The sequence below is a fragment of the Astatotilapia calliptera genome, chromosome 9, assembly GCF_900246225.1.
Source record: "Astatotilapia calliptera chromosome 9, fAstCal1.2, whole genome shotgun sequence".
Taxonomy (NCBI): Eukaryota; Metazoa; Chordata; class Actinopteri; order Cichliformes; family Cichlidae; genus Astatotilapia; species Astatotilapia calliptera.
Window position 1 is genome coordinate 5006041 of NC_039310.1, and position 16404 is coordinate 5022444.

Here is a 16404-nt window from a genome sequence, read left to right on the forward strand (position 1 = left end):
ACCTCTGTCTCTCTTCCACAGCATGTCTTTTATCCTGTCTTCCTTCTCTCACCCCAACCGGTCGCAGCAGATGGCCCCGCCCCTCCCTGAGCCTGGTTCTGACGGAGGTTTCTTCCTGTTAAAAGGGAGTTTTTCCTTCCCACTGTTGCCAAAGTGCTTGCTCATAGGGGGTCATATGATTGTTGGGTTTTTCTCTGTATCTATGAAGCGCCTTGAGGCGACTGTTGTTGTGATTTGGCGCTATATAAATAAAATTGAATTGAATTAGATTATGTTTGGTGACAAAGTAATCCTCCCAGTCAGTGCCAGCAGACAAAAAATTGAAACGTGAACATTATGGTTCAGGTTGTTTCTTCTGTTCTTCCTTAGTGTCCTTGGGACATTACAACTGTGGGAGACAAATGAATGGTGCACAACTAGAAAAACCACCAAGCATACTCCTTCGTCTTGACCAGATGACAAAAATCACAATATGCAAGTATTTTCTTGAAGACACTTTTATAGTATATGTCAGTTATTTCTCTTTTTCATTGAGTTTTTTAAACTACCTTTAAGATTTGAACAACCTCTCTTGACCTTGTTAAATATTGTGGCCCTTTTATCAGTAATGGAAGCAGAGCATTTAGCTCTTTCTACCTGTAACATACACATTCTCCTTCCAGTCCTTGCACTCTCCATCAAGCAAAGGCAGATGGAAAGCACCCTGGTAGCTCTTTAAGATGCCCTCATTGACTTGCCACGGGCATTTCTCCTCATGGGACCCCCACTGCCATCTTAAGTGCTGTTCCATTACTCTGAAAACTCCCTTGAATGTTTGTTGGATCAAGCCTTCAAGGGCAGAGGGAGAATGCTTTGTGGTTCTTCTACACAGTCCTCCATGGGAAATCAAGCGATAACTGGGAAGACATAAACAAACAATGTTTCTCTCAATAAACTCATTATTATGATCACATTATTCTCATATTTGTTAAATCATGTTTCCTGTTTCAAAATAAGTAATATATGCAGTAGATTCAGTAAATTGAGTGCAAGCAGCAGAAATGCAGTTTTAACACTACACCATTCACCGCCATTGAAAGCTGTCATTGAACAAAAATAGACCTGGCAAACATTTTGAAGTGTTATTACTGGGAAAAGCACAGGTGGGATTAATAAATGATGGCTGTATTATATATCTAAAAGAGCACGTCCTTAGTAATGTGTGTGCTGACTCGCTGACATGGCTTACTGGGACACTTCAATGGATCAGAGCCATTATTAATGTTCTTAATTATACTTGTGCTTTTCCTACTATGACAAGTCAATTATGTCTGGAGCAACGAGACCTATTGCTAAAGTGGAAAAGCCACTTATGAAGGTAATTTATGGGAGACACAGGGTCTTTCCTAATACACAGTAGACAAAGTTTGAGCTCAAGTGTTTTGAAGTTTAGACATTACAAAATGAACACTGGCGTTGCTCCATTTGCTATTGCAACAATGGTTTGTTTTGTGGACGTGTACACACAGGCACACACACACATATGTTGCCCTTTTCTACTCTAAATTACTGTAGCACACATGAATGTTTTTACTACATCACAAATGAACCCATTCGCTCACACAGTTTATTCTCTCTTTAAATGCTTACTAACTATCCCACATGCATTCACACTCCAGTAGACACACTGGAGCCTTTTTTCCATTAGTACCTACTCTGCTCAACTCTACTCAAATGGGTTTCAGTTGTTTTCAGTTATAATTGTGCACCAGTGTATGTGGGCTCATCATTTGTATATGACACAAATTCAACACAACAATAGAGGACGTCGAGTCTCCTCGATCTTTGGGTTTTTGTCAGACTCGGGGACCACTGTCTTGGTTTTTGTGCAGTAAATGGTAAATGGCCTGTATTTGTATAGCGCTTTACTTGTCCCTAAGGACCCCAAAGCACTTTACACATTCAGTCATCCACCTATTCACTCACACACTGGTGATGGCAGCTACATTGTAGCCACAGCCACCCTGGGGCACACTGACAGAGACGAGGCTGCCGAACACTGGCGCCACCGGGCCCTCTGACCACCACCAGTAGGCAACGGGTGAAGCGTCTTGCCCAAGGACACAACAACCGAAACTGTCCAAGCCGGGGCTTGAACAGGCAACCTTCCGATTACAAGGCGAACTCCCAACTCTTGAGCCCCAGTCATTTTCCTTGTTGTATATGTGTGTTTTTGCAATATATTTTTGAGGGGAGCACAGTGGTTTGTGATTAGCACTGTTGCCTCATGACAAGAAGGTCCCAGTTTCAAATCCACCATCCAGTCAGGGCCTCTCTGTGTGGAGTTCCCATGTTCTCCCCATGTCTGTGTGCATTTTCTGTTTCTCATTTTCCCAGTCCAAAGACACGTTGGGTCATTTGGTGAATCAAAACCACTTTTGATGTGTTTGGGATCATTGTCCTGTTGTAGCACCCAATTGTGTTGAAGTTTTAACACAATTGGGTTGTGTTGTGTAGCTGAGGAATTTGGAGGTAGCTCATCATCTTCCTTTGTGCATCTACTTCGTGCAAACTACTAGTACCACTGGCAGCAAAACATGCTGCCACCACCATGCTTGACAAACAGCACAGTGAAAGCCTAACCTTTACTCTTCCAAATATACCTCGTCATTGGGGCTAAAACAGTCATTGTCTCATCTGACCTTAAAAATCTTCTCCAGAGGGTGTTTGGCTCATACATGTGGACACAGAGCATTCTCATTCCCAACACATAACATACCAATGATTTGTCACGGCCCAAGGCTTCTTCTGCATCCTTGTGAGACACTCTAGATTCTCAACTGAAACCAATAGAAAGCCGCTCGTGGTGGTAACACACGCTTAAAGCAGAGGATCCAGCAATCCATTCCAGCGCTAACCCTAACCTTAATCCTATCAGATAGTGTTTTCCAAAGTGATTCATGATCGGAACATTAAACACATTTTCATATACAGATTCATTCCGAACGGCTCTCATGAACGCGTAACACATCGACGATTTGTCACATGGGGTCAGTATGTTACGTGTTGGGATGAGAACATGTTGGTGCACAAGGTGTTGATTTTGTAGAAGGAACTTGTTTTTTAGTTGACACCCACTCAGTCAACTAAAAAAGAAAAACTCCACATTGCGGACAGTTACGCTGGCGTTCCAGCAAATTTCAGTAACCAAAAAAAACGATGTTCTTTCATCTGAGGGTGACAGTTTGGGACTTTTTCTTGATCTTGGAGAAGTAGTGGTACATCTGAATAACCTGTATTTGCATACAGTTGTTGGAACTGATTAACTTTGCATCTACAGTTGTTAAGAAATGGCTTGAAGAGACCTTTCAAATTTCAAAAAATTTACAGTTTTTATTTAGAGGCGTTGGTCTTTTCAACTTGAAAGGCACTGTAGAACTCAAACTTGCGCCCAATTATTTTTTTAGTCATTAAAATGAATGCTGTACAATCTGTACAAGCCAAGTAAATTTATGACCACAAAATCTCTGCGTTCTCATTTAGGACACAATTTCTCTGTCTATGTATATATTTATGCCAGTGTCTCGCCAACAGTAATAATAACAGTTTCATCAGTGTAACAACATTATTCTAAAATCACACCAATCCTCTTATTTTCTTCCACATAATGTCTGAAACAGTTTGCCTAAAGACCTGGAAAGTCAAAATTTAACATTTTTAGACATCTAATTGAATGTTTGAACATTTTGCTTAATGAGTATGTACGACATGTAAACATATTTCAGCATAAAAAGCTGACAGAGCAGCAAAACGCTGTTAAAATCACTTCAAGCCCAGTTTTAGAATATTAACACAATAAGAGGTTCCCAGCCTTACTAAAGTTATTAGTGGGATTGATTATAACATGATAAATTGGTCGATAGGTGTTTCTGAGATTTTACTGAAAGAGTGATTACAGTGGTGACAAATAAATGTTACTGAAAAGCTGTGTAATTAAATTTAAATGAAATCATTAAAAACAGTTAATTCACATAATTGTGCCAGGTCTATTCCTCACTTCACTTTATGTTATTATCCTTTTAGTATAATGTGTTTCTATCAAAGAAAAAAGAGCTCTTCAAATCCCAGATTCCATCTGCACAAACATAATAACTCATTTCAGCCAACATTGGCAAAAATCTTTTGTCAAACACAAACAAAAATTTAAATGTTATGGAGAGAATCTTACACACATATATGTTCAGTCACTGCCACATGTATTTTATGCAGCTTTGTGTGCTTCCAGTAGTAATATAGCAGGATGCATTGTGGGCACATGCCCTCCATCCATGTCATTTCCACACCAAGTAAATTATTCTAATATGCAAGCATGAAATTATCCCTTTAGGGAGAGACTCCATGTACTCAATCAACCTCGCAAAGACAGCAGAGAGGCTGTTTGACCCTGCGCGTGTGTGTATGTGCGTGCATCCCTGCGGTTTTCAGGCTTTGCCTCTGCATCCATCCACACCGAGGATCAAACAAAATACACATCAAGCTGAGATGCTTCACTTTTCCAGGAGGGGGTTTTGGTTTAGAAGGCTTTTGCTTTTTTTGGATAGCTTTTATAGTTGAAGTGCCAAGCCATGATTTAGCATTTTGCTTCCCTAAAGTTGTAACAATAACATGAAACTAAAATGAATGTACCAGACACTCTAAAATCCTGATTTCTATTCACTAACACACTTTACACCTTTAAGATTCTGTAATGCCATTAAAAAAGGATTTACAGTAGATTTTGTCAGTAGCATTACTGTAAGCATTGCTGGAATGTAGTTTTCGCAGCCATGTGAGTGCGTCTGTAGCGACTGTACTCACCTTGGAGTTAAATTTACGGTTTGTGATTCTGACCTGTATCAATAAAACTGATTTGCCCCACTTGGGATCTTCTTCAGTTACTATTAAACTCACACAAGAACTTCCATGAAGGACACAAAACGTTTGCTTTTTCAGAATTTTTGTGATTATTTTTGTGGAGCCATGATGGAAGTATTGACACTTAAAACAATATTTAGAGTTCCAGCCTGAAATTATGTATGGAGATTGTCATATCTGACTATAACAATAATGGCTGATTAATGCAAAGTCAGCTAGTGTAATATACTCTCATTCTAGTTTCAATATATTTGTAAGTAATGAAACAGAGATTATAAGGCCTGATATCAATCGTACCTGTTGTATTAATGTCAGACAAGATTCAGGTTAGAGGAAATCTGTATAGACTGATCAAGTCAGCTATAATGAAACTGTATCACAGCCATCACATCACAGGTCGATGACACTGACAGGTTGTCATCTGAGCTTTAATCAGAGCTCAATATCAGCTCTTAGAAATGGAGCTAAAGAGAGATATCCAACTCAAACCTGCGCATGCATCAACAACATGTCTCACATATTAAAGCTGCAGATATTAGTCATGCTGTACACCCTTACACATCATCATCCACACACAGGGAAGCAGGGACATATGCATCTGTGGCTAAATATTTTCAGTGAGCTTCCATCTGTTCAGAGCACAACACATGATGACTAGTTCTTCTCCACGCAGACAGACTCTCTCCCATCTAGTCACATCTTGTTACACTTGGTCTGGAGGCTCACATTTAAGAACCACTATGGAGATGCGGCACCACTTCCCAGTTTGTTTGCTTGTTTGTTTTTTAAATCCTGTCCTGTCTGGCAGCTTTTCCAATCAGAATTTCACTGGCACTGTTGTGCCAAGCACATTTTGCTTTTCCAAGATCAGCTAAAAGGCTCCTCTTGTTCTGTTTATCTGCTTATTCCTTCATTCAATTATCTCAGTTATTACACTATATAGAATATATATGCTTATTTAGATAGAGAGACTAGATTAGCCCTTTATTGTCATTTTACATGAAGAGAGAAATTATGGAAAAGAGGGGGTTAAAAAGTATAGAGTACAAAAACACACAAAGACAAACATGCACACACTGAGCCCCCCCCCCCCCCCCCCCCCCCTTAAAATTGGCAGACAGTACTGCTACAGTTGTTGAATCATCAACAAACACCAACAGTGAAGGGCTCCTTCTGCATATCTGTGAGATGGTAGCTTTTTTGGCAAAAAATAGAAATATTTGACACCATAGGAATTAACATTGGGGGGGGGTAAAGACAATTTGGACCTGTCATGCGTGCCCTCGATGCACCAACACATTCATCATCCGGTTATTGTCCTTTTGTCATCCTCATTAACCTGAGGGGTATACTATGAAGCAGGTTCAACTGAGCCAGGCTTTCCATGCGTAAAGTGGCTCAGCAAAACCTGGAGAAACTGTTGGAGATGGCATTACGACGGTGGTTAGCACTTCTCTCTAGAGCAGCTTTTATTCCAGTGGTTTAGCACACAGTGTTTTAATTCAACTTAATAATTCGATCACCAAGTGCACTCTTAATGCTTCTGTTTATTTCTAATTTCATATTTCTGTACATTAGAGCTCTAAAACTTTACATTTGATACATTTAAGCAAACATTACTGTCCAATAAATAAATAAGTCTAATAAAGGAGACGTGCAGATCACGTGAAATTTTATTGAATGATAGGGATTCTTGGTGTGTGTTTTTATGTGCTTCTAGCTGCAAGTCCAACAATGAAAATGAGACAGAGCAACAGATTAGGATCAAGTTTAATTCCCCTTTTACATTTTTTTGCATCACTAAATCAATACATACACATTTCTGTACACCACACAGTTTGCTCTTCATTCAGTGGTTTTAATAAGGTACCCACATAGCAGACAGGTCCGGCCCAGATGTGGTGTCAAGCCAGCACTGCTGGCTGACTTCTGGCATGGTAAGTGGTATGTCATCCCGATATGGGCCAGGCCTGCTGTAGATGGCACTGTTTATGTGATGGCATGCCATATCTGGCCCAGTTGTGGTTTAGTTTTTGTGGTCCAGGCTCATAGAAAACAGGTCTGGCCCGGATCCGGCATCAAGCTGGCACTTCTGACTGACCGGTGTCAACATTTCAAATGCAGGTTTAACAGGCTTGTGAGTGTACACTTTATCCAATACCTAGTGAGGGTTTACTCAGTTTAACCACTGGGTGGCTGTGGCTGGAATTAACTTAAAAAATGAACAAACATCTGTCTCCTATTTTTTCACACAGGAAAGAAGCATCAATTTCTGATGAGAAGACTTATTTATTTCTTTTTTGTTTTGTTTTTTCAACAGGAGAAGAATATCTAACAAGTTGATTTGTTCACATTTTCAAATCTTAATTGTTAAGTGAAATGTGCATTTTGAGTTTATACACTATGTATATAAGGCGACCGCTTCCTCTTGCAGAATTTTTGTGTGGTGCTTTTTTCTATGTCTTAAGAAAAGGGGAACAAAGGTGTTCACGTTCACCTAGGATGAATTGTTTCAATTTTCACATGGTCTTACTGAGGTGATGCAAATTGAAACATGCATTCTTTTTTCCTTTGGGGGGGCGGGGGGATGTTCTGGAAAAGCTTGAAAAGGGACCTTGAAAGTGCTTAAAAAGTGCTTGAATTTGACCCTGAAAAAGGCGTATGAACCCTGTAGATACACACTAGACCTTGTGTTATCTTATTGTTTGTCTGTTTCAGACTTGACAATTTGCAACACAATGTTTTCAGAACAAAGGCCTGCGTTATTTGACATTGGTTTACCCAATAACTGTTAAACTTCACACTCCCCATGGCATATTATTCACCTGTTAACTGCATTTCTGCTTTTTTTGGCATCCCTGACTCTGGGTGTCTCATACAGAGAAGTTTGATTGTTCTTGCCAAACTGTATTAGACGGTAGCTCCATTAAAAATCAGGCACCCTAAAACTAAATCAGAGCCCTAACTCAATGACACAAGTCGTGCTGTCAGGCTCTAGTGTCGAAAACCTGAACAAAAAATGGAAAAAGGACGAGCTGCAAGTGTCGTTTCAAATATTAAAGGGCTGTTGGCGTCGTTAGCAGGCAACTGCGAAAGATGCCAAAAGAGAGCACTTGTCAGATATCATTCTGTCAAACCTTCACAACCCTCGTGTATTATTTAATACTGTTGATATTGTTCTGAATTCTCCTCAGACTGCCTGTATTGAGCTTTCCCCTGCGACATGTGAGAAAATTTCTGAACTTCTTTGTGGATAATGTGACTAATGCTAGGGCTCATATATGACCCCTGCTTTTCACCCTTCAGTCTCTCTCCCCTGCTCACTGCCTTTTGCCTGTTTGAGTCTCTCTATCTTCTCTATATGTGATTGTTGGTCATCGAAAGCCTTCAGGTTCCCCCCACCTGGATTCTTTAAAGAGGTTATTTCTGTTTTAGAGCCATCTGTTCCTGGTCTTATTAACAGCAGCCTGTCCTCAGGTGTGGTTCCTAAAACTTTTAAACACGCGACACTACTGATCAAAAACCCGGCCTGGATGCCACTGTTATCCAACTTTAGGCCTGTTTCAAAGCTTCCTTCTTTTCAAAGATTCTGGAGAGAATTGTTTATAGCCAGTGGACAGCCCTTTAAGATAAAATATGATGTCTTTGAGGTCTTTCAGTCTAATTTTAAGTGTCTTCATGACACTGAATCTGCACTGATGAGGGTTTTTTGGACATCCTCCTGGCTAAAGATTCACAGTTCTTCTCCTGTGGACATGGGATCTCTGGCACAGTATGTAAAACCTACAGTGTTTTAAAATGGACAGTGATTGGCAAAGATAAATATTCTGTCCAAAGATCACTTTAATTTGTGCCTTTATCACAACTCAGTTCGACTACTGTAATGGTTTGTATGCTGGTATTATCCAGTTTTCCCTGTCTTGCTGGTGTAAAATGGCACAACTGGAACACAGAAGGGAGCTCATTACTCCTGCTTACTCCTCACAGCTCTGGCTGTCTGTACGTTTTAGAATTCATTTTTTAAAAATTTGATTTGTTTTCCCTAAATGGCCTTGCCCTGCAGTACGTCTCTTAGCTGCTCCACTTGCACCCTCCTTCCAGGTCTCTAAGATCAGCTGACCAGCAGCTCGTGGATATGTGGAGGACACAGAAGAGGCTCAGGGGGAACAGGGCTTCTCGCAACTTATGGAAGTCTTTGCCGTTTCACATTATGCCTGTTTTAAATCTGCTCTTAAGACCCACCTCTTCCACTTGGGTCACCTGAGAAAGGTGACTTCTGAGTGGCTGATTTGAATAGATTCCTGCATCTGTATTGGATAACTGGATGAACAGCAGCCTCTAAACCACCAGCTGGCAGCTGCCTCACTCCTCTCCTTGTTTCCTCCAAACCCAACAACCAGCCAGCACTTAACTAGTAGTTCTGTGTGTTTGTGTGTAAAAATTCTAATCTGAATTTCTTTGGTGAGTAGTGTGAGCTAAATGGTGTGCCTAGTACTGTGACTGCCAGCACAATCTTTTTTGTAAGAATTTTTGGAAACGGATAATTGTGAGTATTCATACATGATATTTATTGAACACTACAGCAGTCATGTATGAGTAATAAGCCTTTTTTTTTTAACCTTTGTCTTGTTTATTGGTTAGGAGCTTAGAGTAAGAGAATTTTGTTTACCCTTTATTCAACTAAATAAAGACTAAGACTAAATAAATAAACTGTGGGTCAAAAACATGCAATTAGTGCAGAAATTGTTTATTTTATGATATTGTCAGTACTTGCCCTCCCTGTATTAACTAGAGTTTGTTATAGCTACACAATCAATGCGTGCCAGAATACAGCACTTAACTAATACTGATCAACGGATTAATTTTTTGAAGTTTATTGCCAAATAATGGTCAGATTATAATATAATGTAATGCGTTGCCTTTTTGTCAGGTGCACCTCCTGTGCTGCTAATCATGTTTTCAACAAGCTGCTCAGTGATGATGGAGAGGGGGTTTATTTGCTCTTTTACTGTTTGTTCATTTTCACTTCGACGTGTCACTTCCACTCAGTTGTATCATATGTCAGTCACAGTCCATAATGTTACCCACAGGGACATATAATGTTTGATCTGGCTTCTCTTGGCGTGTTCTGTCAGAAAATTGACTGAATCACTCAATTTTTAAAAATAGTACCACTTTTCTTTCTTGGTTGAAGCACTGACATCTAGATTAATTCCTACAGCTAATAATACCCCATTTACTTCCCATTTTCTCCGCTGTGTGGAGAAAAGAGTACATGCTAGGAAGTAGCAGGAGTTAATGGATTACCCTTTGTGGCCCGCATGAAACAGTCAAACAGAGCTAATCTGCCGTTATTCACTCCAATCAGGCTGTGGTGTGTGAGTAAAAGTAGCAAATGACTGAGTCATTTTACACGGTTGGATGTAACCTCGTTTCTTCTGAATTTACCTTTGGGTTTAGTTTGATGTTCAGGCCCAATCCCATGAGAATATATGCTAATGTACAAGAAACAGCTTCCATACTTCAATGATCACAGCAAATGAAGAAAGCAGTCACATCAATATCAGATACCAGACATCAGTGTCTGACTGTGCAAATGCAGAAATGCTGTTAAATGCTGCCATTTTCTGTTTGATAAAAGGGGAGAACACCCAACGTATTACATCAAAGTCAATATACAGTGATGTGCAATTTAAAATTGGTCTTAACAAATGTTTCTATGAAGGAATCGTGCACACTCCAGCGATTTCTAATCGTCACATCGACGTCGTTGTATGTAGAGGAAAATACACCATAGGTATTGTAATACTCATAATAATATACTCAACATATAACACATAGATCTACTTAAATGTCTGTGTGTTATGCCTAAACTATGTGGAATTACACTTGTGACTACTGAACAGTCTCTTAATTAAGGAGTAGAGTACAAATAAATACAGTGGCAAGCTTTGGTCGGCCCTGTTTCTGTCAATCGTTTATTTAATTGCAATTTGTTATGGCACTTATTACTCAGACAGTCTTGAAATAATCAGTCAGTAAGTGTGTAAGTGCGTGGAGTTTCTTGTGTGGGGTTAAACAGTCTGTATTAGTGCAAACTCAGTGTTGTTCGTATTTATAACCCACTTTCACTTCACTCAAAGTGAAAATGGAGTGAGAACTGTGCAGGGAGCACCGGAATACCACATCTCACTGGATGCTGGATATATAGGCCCCGTGTACTAACTGCTACGTGGGTTGGGTGGATGCTTTGATTGGGCTTCCTTGTCATTGTCTGAAACATTGTTCTTGAAAGAAACAGACCCGTAAAGTTGACTTCCCGTATTCCTTCTCTCTCTTCTTTTGAGTTTGTGTAAATCTGCTTGTAAGATACAGGAAATATGGAAGGAGCTTTATGCCGTTGTACTTTGAGCTAATGCTGCCTTTTTATATTGCAGTCTAGGCTTTGTCATTAGCTCAGGTGGAGCAGGTCACCTACTAATGGGAAGGTTGGTGGTTCGATCTCACGTCTGCTCCCGTCTGCATGCCAAATATCCTCTGGCAACATCCTAAGCCCAAGTTGCTCGCAGATGCATCCATCAGAATGTGAATTTGTGTGATTGTTAGATAGAAAGCAGTTGAACAGCATAGAAAAAGGTGCTTGTGCGGGTTAGAATGGGTAAATGAGGCAAGTTATGTAAAGTGCTTTGAGTGCTCAGAGTAGAAAAGTGATAAATAAGAAGCAGTCCATTTACCATTTACTTCCACACAGGCCCTTATTCCTATGCTATTTCTACATAAGTGTTTTCTATCTAACACTCACTCTAATGTATGCACTGGAAAGCATCTTGGGGTTCAGTATCTTGCTCATGTAGACTGGAGCAACCACCACCAACCTTCCAATTAGTAGATGACCTGCTCTACCTCCTAAGATGCAGCCACTCCAAAGAACTAAACTCCAAACTAAACTCTACACACACTAAATTCTCCCCAGCAGAAAATATTTGAACTTGAAAGGCAGGAAAAGTCCAAATGAAAATCCAGACAAGGAGGTTTTAGAATAATCCACAAACAATCGCATCTTGGATGAGCCAATGTCATCAATTAGCTATGTTCATGCTGATAGCAAGAGATTATGTGTTGTTTCTTTTACCATAACAGACAGTTGTTTAACAACTGTAATGACTGTAATTTCCTCGAATGTTTTAACTGATGATAACAGCTTGGAATCTTCTTCGCTCTAGCTGGATGCCTTCCTTTTACTGAGGTAAGAGGGTAACATGAAAAGTGGGTCTTAAAGGTGGCGCACTGAAACCAGACAGATGCACTTCACAATATTTTAAAGGTCAACTGCAGTGAGACGCAAGATTAATAGACATGAGAATTTACAAGCTTGTTCATTAAATCATCCCAAGCATTTGGAAACCTTTAACAGGAGGCCGCCTGCAGAAGAACTAAATAAAAAAGGCGGCATTTGTGACCAGAGATAAAATGCTCCAAATCACAGATGAGTGACAAACTTGTGGTAAACATAACATCAAGGCCATACTCAGAGGCTGCACAGCTAAAGTGGTTGTTCAACAGAATGTTAATAAGTCACCACACGCAGTAATGCAGGCTTAACACAGATTTCAGGCCTTAGGCACCGCAGAACTTTAGTACTACTGAAAGATATATATAGATATATATATAGTGACAGTAGTATTAAATCCTAGAGGCTGGCAGGTTGCTTAAAGAGTCAGGTTTGAAAATCATTACCGAGGATGAAATTAGCTATAGATCGCAACAACAGCTCACCCACTAGATTTCCACAGCTTCATTTCATCACTCTGTCATTTTTCTATCCCCCATTCTATCATCATCAATCAACGTGCTGAGCCAACAGGTAAACTAATGAATTTCTGAGCATGCTTTCCACATTCACTGAGAAAAAGAGGATGTGGGAATAAAGGTACCCTCTATCACACACTCAGATTTTATTGTAGGTACAGCAGCGACAATTCATTTTAAATATAGTATATGGCTGAAGCCACATTTATTTAAGTTATTAGACTGAGATAGAGTAAACTAGCTAGATCAGATGTACATTCTACGGGGTAATAACAAAAGCTCTTGTAACATTTTCACCGAGAAAAAAATTTGATTAGATGTTCTTTTGTGTGTTTTTGTTTTGTTTTCAAAATTATTATTGTCAGTCATTTTAAATAAAGAAACTCCCAAACGCCAAGAAATGCACAAAGACTAAACAACACGATGGACAGCAAGCTGTTTCTATTACACGCACAGCAATCCACATCCCAGCGAACAAAATGCAAAAATGTAATAAAGGAAAACAACTTCTAAATGCTCAAAAAGTACTGCATCGTCACAACAATCTATTCTGAGTGACTGTCTGCAGTCATCTATCATTAGTCCCCTTGTTCACTCTTTACTACCACATGCAGGGCTATGTTGAAACAAAGTTTGCTCCTTTTAAACATTCTCTTCCTGTGCTCCAGAGAGTGGATTTCTTGTGTCCAATGATGTTCCATTCGTGGAATTTCAAATAGTAATAAAAACAGTGGGAAAAAAATAACCTTACAGGGCAGCTCCCAAAAATGTGTCCTTGTTCATGTGGATGTAGCGTTTTCAGTGGGAGAAACATTTGGTCACTCATCCAAGTGACTTCTACGGTCTCAGCTGACTGCAGGTTTCCCCAACATTATAGACAATTGTGGATCAACGGTCATGACAATTTGTATATCAATGACCAAGAAACTGATCTCACAGCCCTGCAGTCAGCTGAGACCAAAGAAGTCACTTGGATGAAAACGCTGCGTCCAGATGAACAAAATCAACTTTTTGGGATCTCCTTACCTGGATGGATGAGCACGCATCAAGACAATTACAGGGACAGGTTCAGTACTGTGCAAAGATCTTGAGCCATTCAGGGGTGGCTGTAACTCAGGTGGTAGAGCAGGTCACCTACTAATCAGAAGGCTGCTCATGTCTGCATGCCAAATGGGCAAGATGCTAACCCCAAGTTGCTCTACAACGCACCAATCAGAGTATAAATGTGTGTGAATTTTAGATAGAAGCACTTTTTTCTATGTGCTCTATAATTTCTTCTGCGATTGAGGCAAGCTGTCAGATTGCCATCTCCACCTTTTTGCCACTAATTCCACGCAAAACGTTTTCTACAAGTTGTGTGATCGCACAGGGAAAGTAGGGGAGGGGCCAGTCGCATTAAGAGATTTGACTGTGTAATCAAGTGTCAGTAATGAAAATGAACCAATGGGCTGCTGACAGTGTTTGTACGGCTGGTGCACACCATCAGCCCAAAAGTGTGTCGGCCCACTGGGAAAATGTCGGTTTGCTGGATTACCAGTAGATCTCTGTTTGGAATGACAACCTTTATTCTTCAATACAGCCGGAACTCTCAGGCAGCCTTTCTTGTCATTTCTTAAGTAGTCTTCAGGAATAGCTTGCCAGACTTCTAGGAGGATATTCCAAATCTCTGCTATGGATGCCGGCTGCCTTTTGTTCCATCTCCTATCAAATTTCTATCTGCTTCAGTAATGTTGAGGTTTGGGCTCTTACGAGACCAATTCATGTCTTATAGTGTTCCACTGTGTCTGTTTCTATTCCGCTATGCTTTAACTGCACTGGGAATCTGTTTTTCATTGGCCCTCATTTATTAATATGTGCATGGAAAAACTGATAACCGTGTGCAAAAAAACATGCAAAATTACAGATTTATGAAACAGTTCATAAATTATAATAAATCATCAAATTACACTGAGCAAGAATAAAAGCACACCAGGGTCAGTGTAACCTTAACATTTTGTAGCTTATGATTCTTATCGCCATCATTCTGAACTGAGAGGCTTGTGAAATCTGCACCAAGTCGTCCCTTCCATCTCCCTGTACTCGTGTTACTTCTTCAACTGTTCATACAAGCAACAAAAAGAACAAAAAGAAATGATCAAATATATTTTAGCAAAACTGTGTTCCACACCTCCACTATAGCTATAGCTTTGTGGACTGGTGCCAGCAGAACTACCTCCAGATCAACACTGGAAAAACCCAGGAGCTGGTGGTAGACTTGCACAGGCACAAACATCCTCCATTGCAACCACTGATCATCCAAGGTATGGACATTGAGGCTGTGGACAGCTACAGGTACCTTGGTGTTCATCTGAACAATAAACTGAACTGGACTCATAATTCAGACGCCCTCTACAGAAAAGGGCAGAGCGGGCTGTACCTGCTGCAGAGACTCAGGTCTTTCGGAGTGAAGGGCCCACTCCTGAAGACCTTGTATGACTCTGTGGTGGCCTCAGCCATATTTCACAGTGTGGTCTGCTGGGGCAGCAGCATCTCTGTCGGGGACAGGAAGAGACTGAACAGGCTGATCCGCAGGGCCAGCTCTGTCCTAGGATGCCCTCTGGACCCAGTGGAGGTGGTGAGTGACAGGACAATGGTGGCTAAGCTGTCATCCCTGTTGGACAACGTCTCCCACCCCATGCAGGAGACTCTGACAGCACTGAGCAGCTCCTTCAGTGGCTGCAGCACCCACGATGAGAGATTTCTCAGGTCCTTTCTTGCAACTGCTGTCAGACTCCACAACATGGTCTTTGCAGAGGACCACACACAGACAGACACACACACATCCAAATACACCATGTTAGCCTTCACCCAGTCTCCATGATGTGCAATATTACCAAGTGCAATTTTCCTGATACAACACAGTATTTAATTCTATTTTGTATAGCATGTTATTCTTTTTTATCTTATTCTATTCTATTGTTTTTTTCCTAATTTTTGCTGCTCTTAACTTTGTACTGTCCACTTTATGTTGTGACCAAAAAAATTTCCCACATATGGGACTAATAAAGGCTTATTTTATCTTATCTTATTTTATCTTATCTTATCTTATCTTATCTTATCTTATTTTATCTTATCTTATCTTATCTTATCTTATCTTATCGTTTCAGAGAGTTGGAGAATCAGTACTTAGATACACTGATGCTTTACAGCTGGAACATGGTGACCCACCATTTTATTGTGTTTAGTTTTCTCTTTTCTTTATGTTGTCACTTATTTTATGTTGCAGATGCACACTCAGTGTAAATAACAACACAGTTCTGTGCAGTGCTAGCATATTAATATTAATGTAAAGTTTTGTTTCACGAGTTACACGTAAGTGAAGCTGTCAACTAAATGTAGCAGAGTCGAGATAAGTAGTGCTAAATTGTGTACTTTTACATTCACAGTGCAGTTGCTTGGCATTTTGTTTCCTTTTTTGTAAAATACAGCTAGTTCATGACCTTAAGATGAACCTGCCTTGACTCTTATCAGTTTTATCGACATTATCTCATTTGTATTCATTTCTGCCCTTTCTGCCACAAACATCTTCCCATCACGATTTGCAGTTTTACCTCATGCTTGTCAGGTGTTATGATAGGAGGTTTAGGACTTGTCTCCTCTGTACTCAGGCACTGTAGGTTTTGCTGATGAGTTGTGATGCTGGGGAGGGGAGGTGAAGCCTTG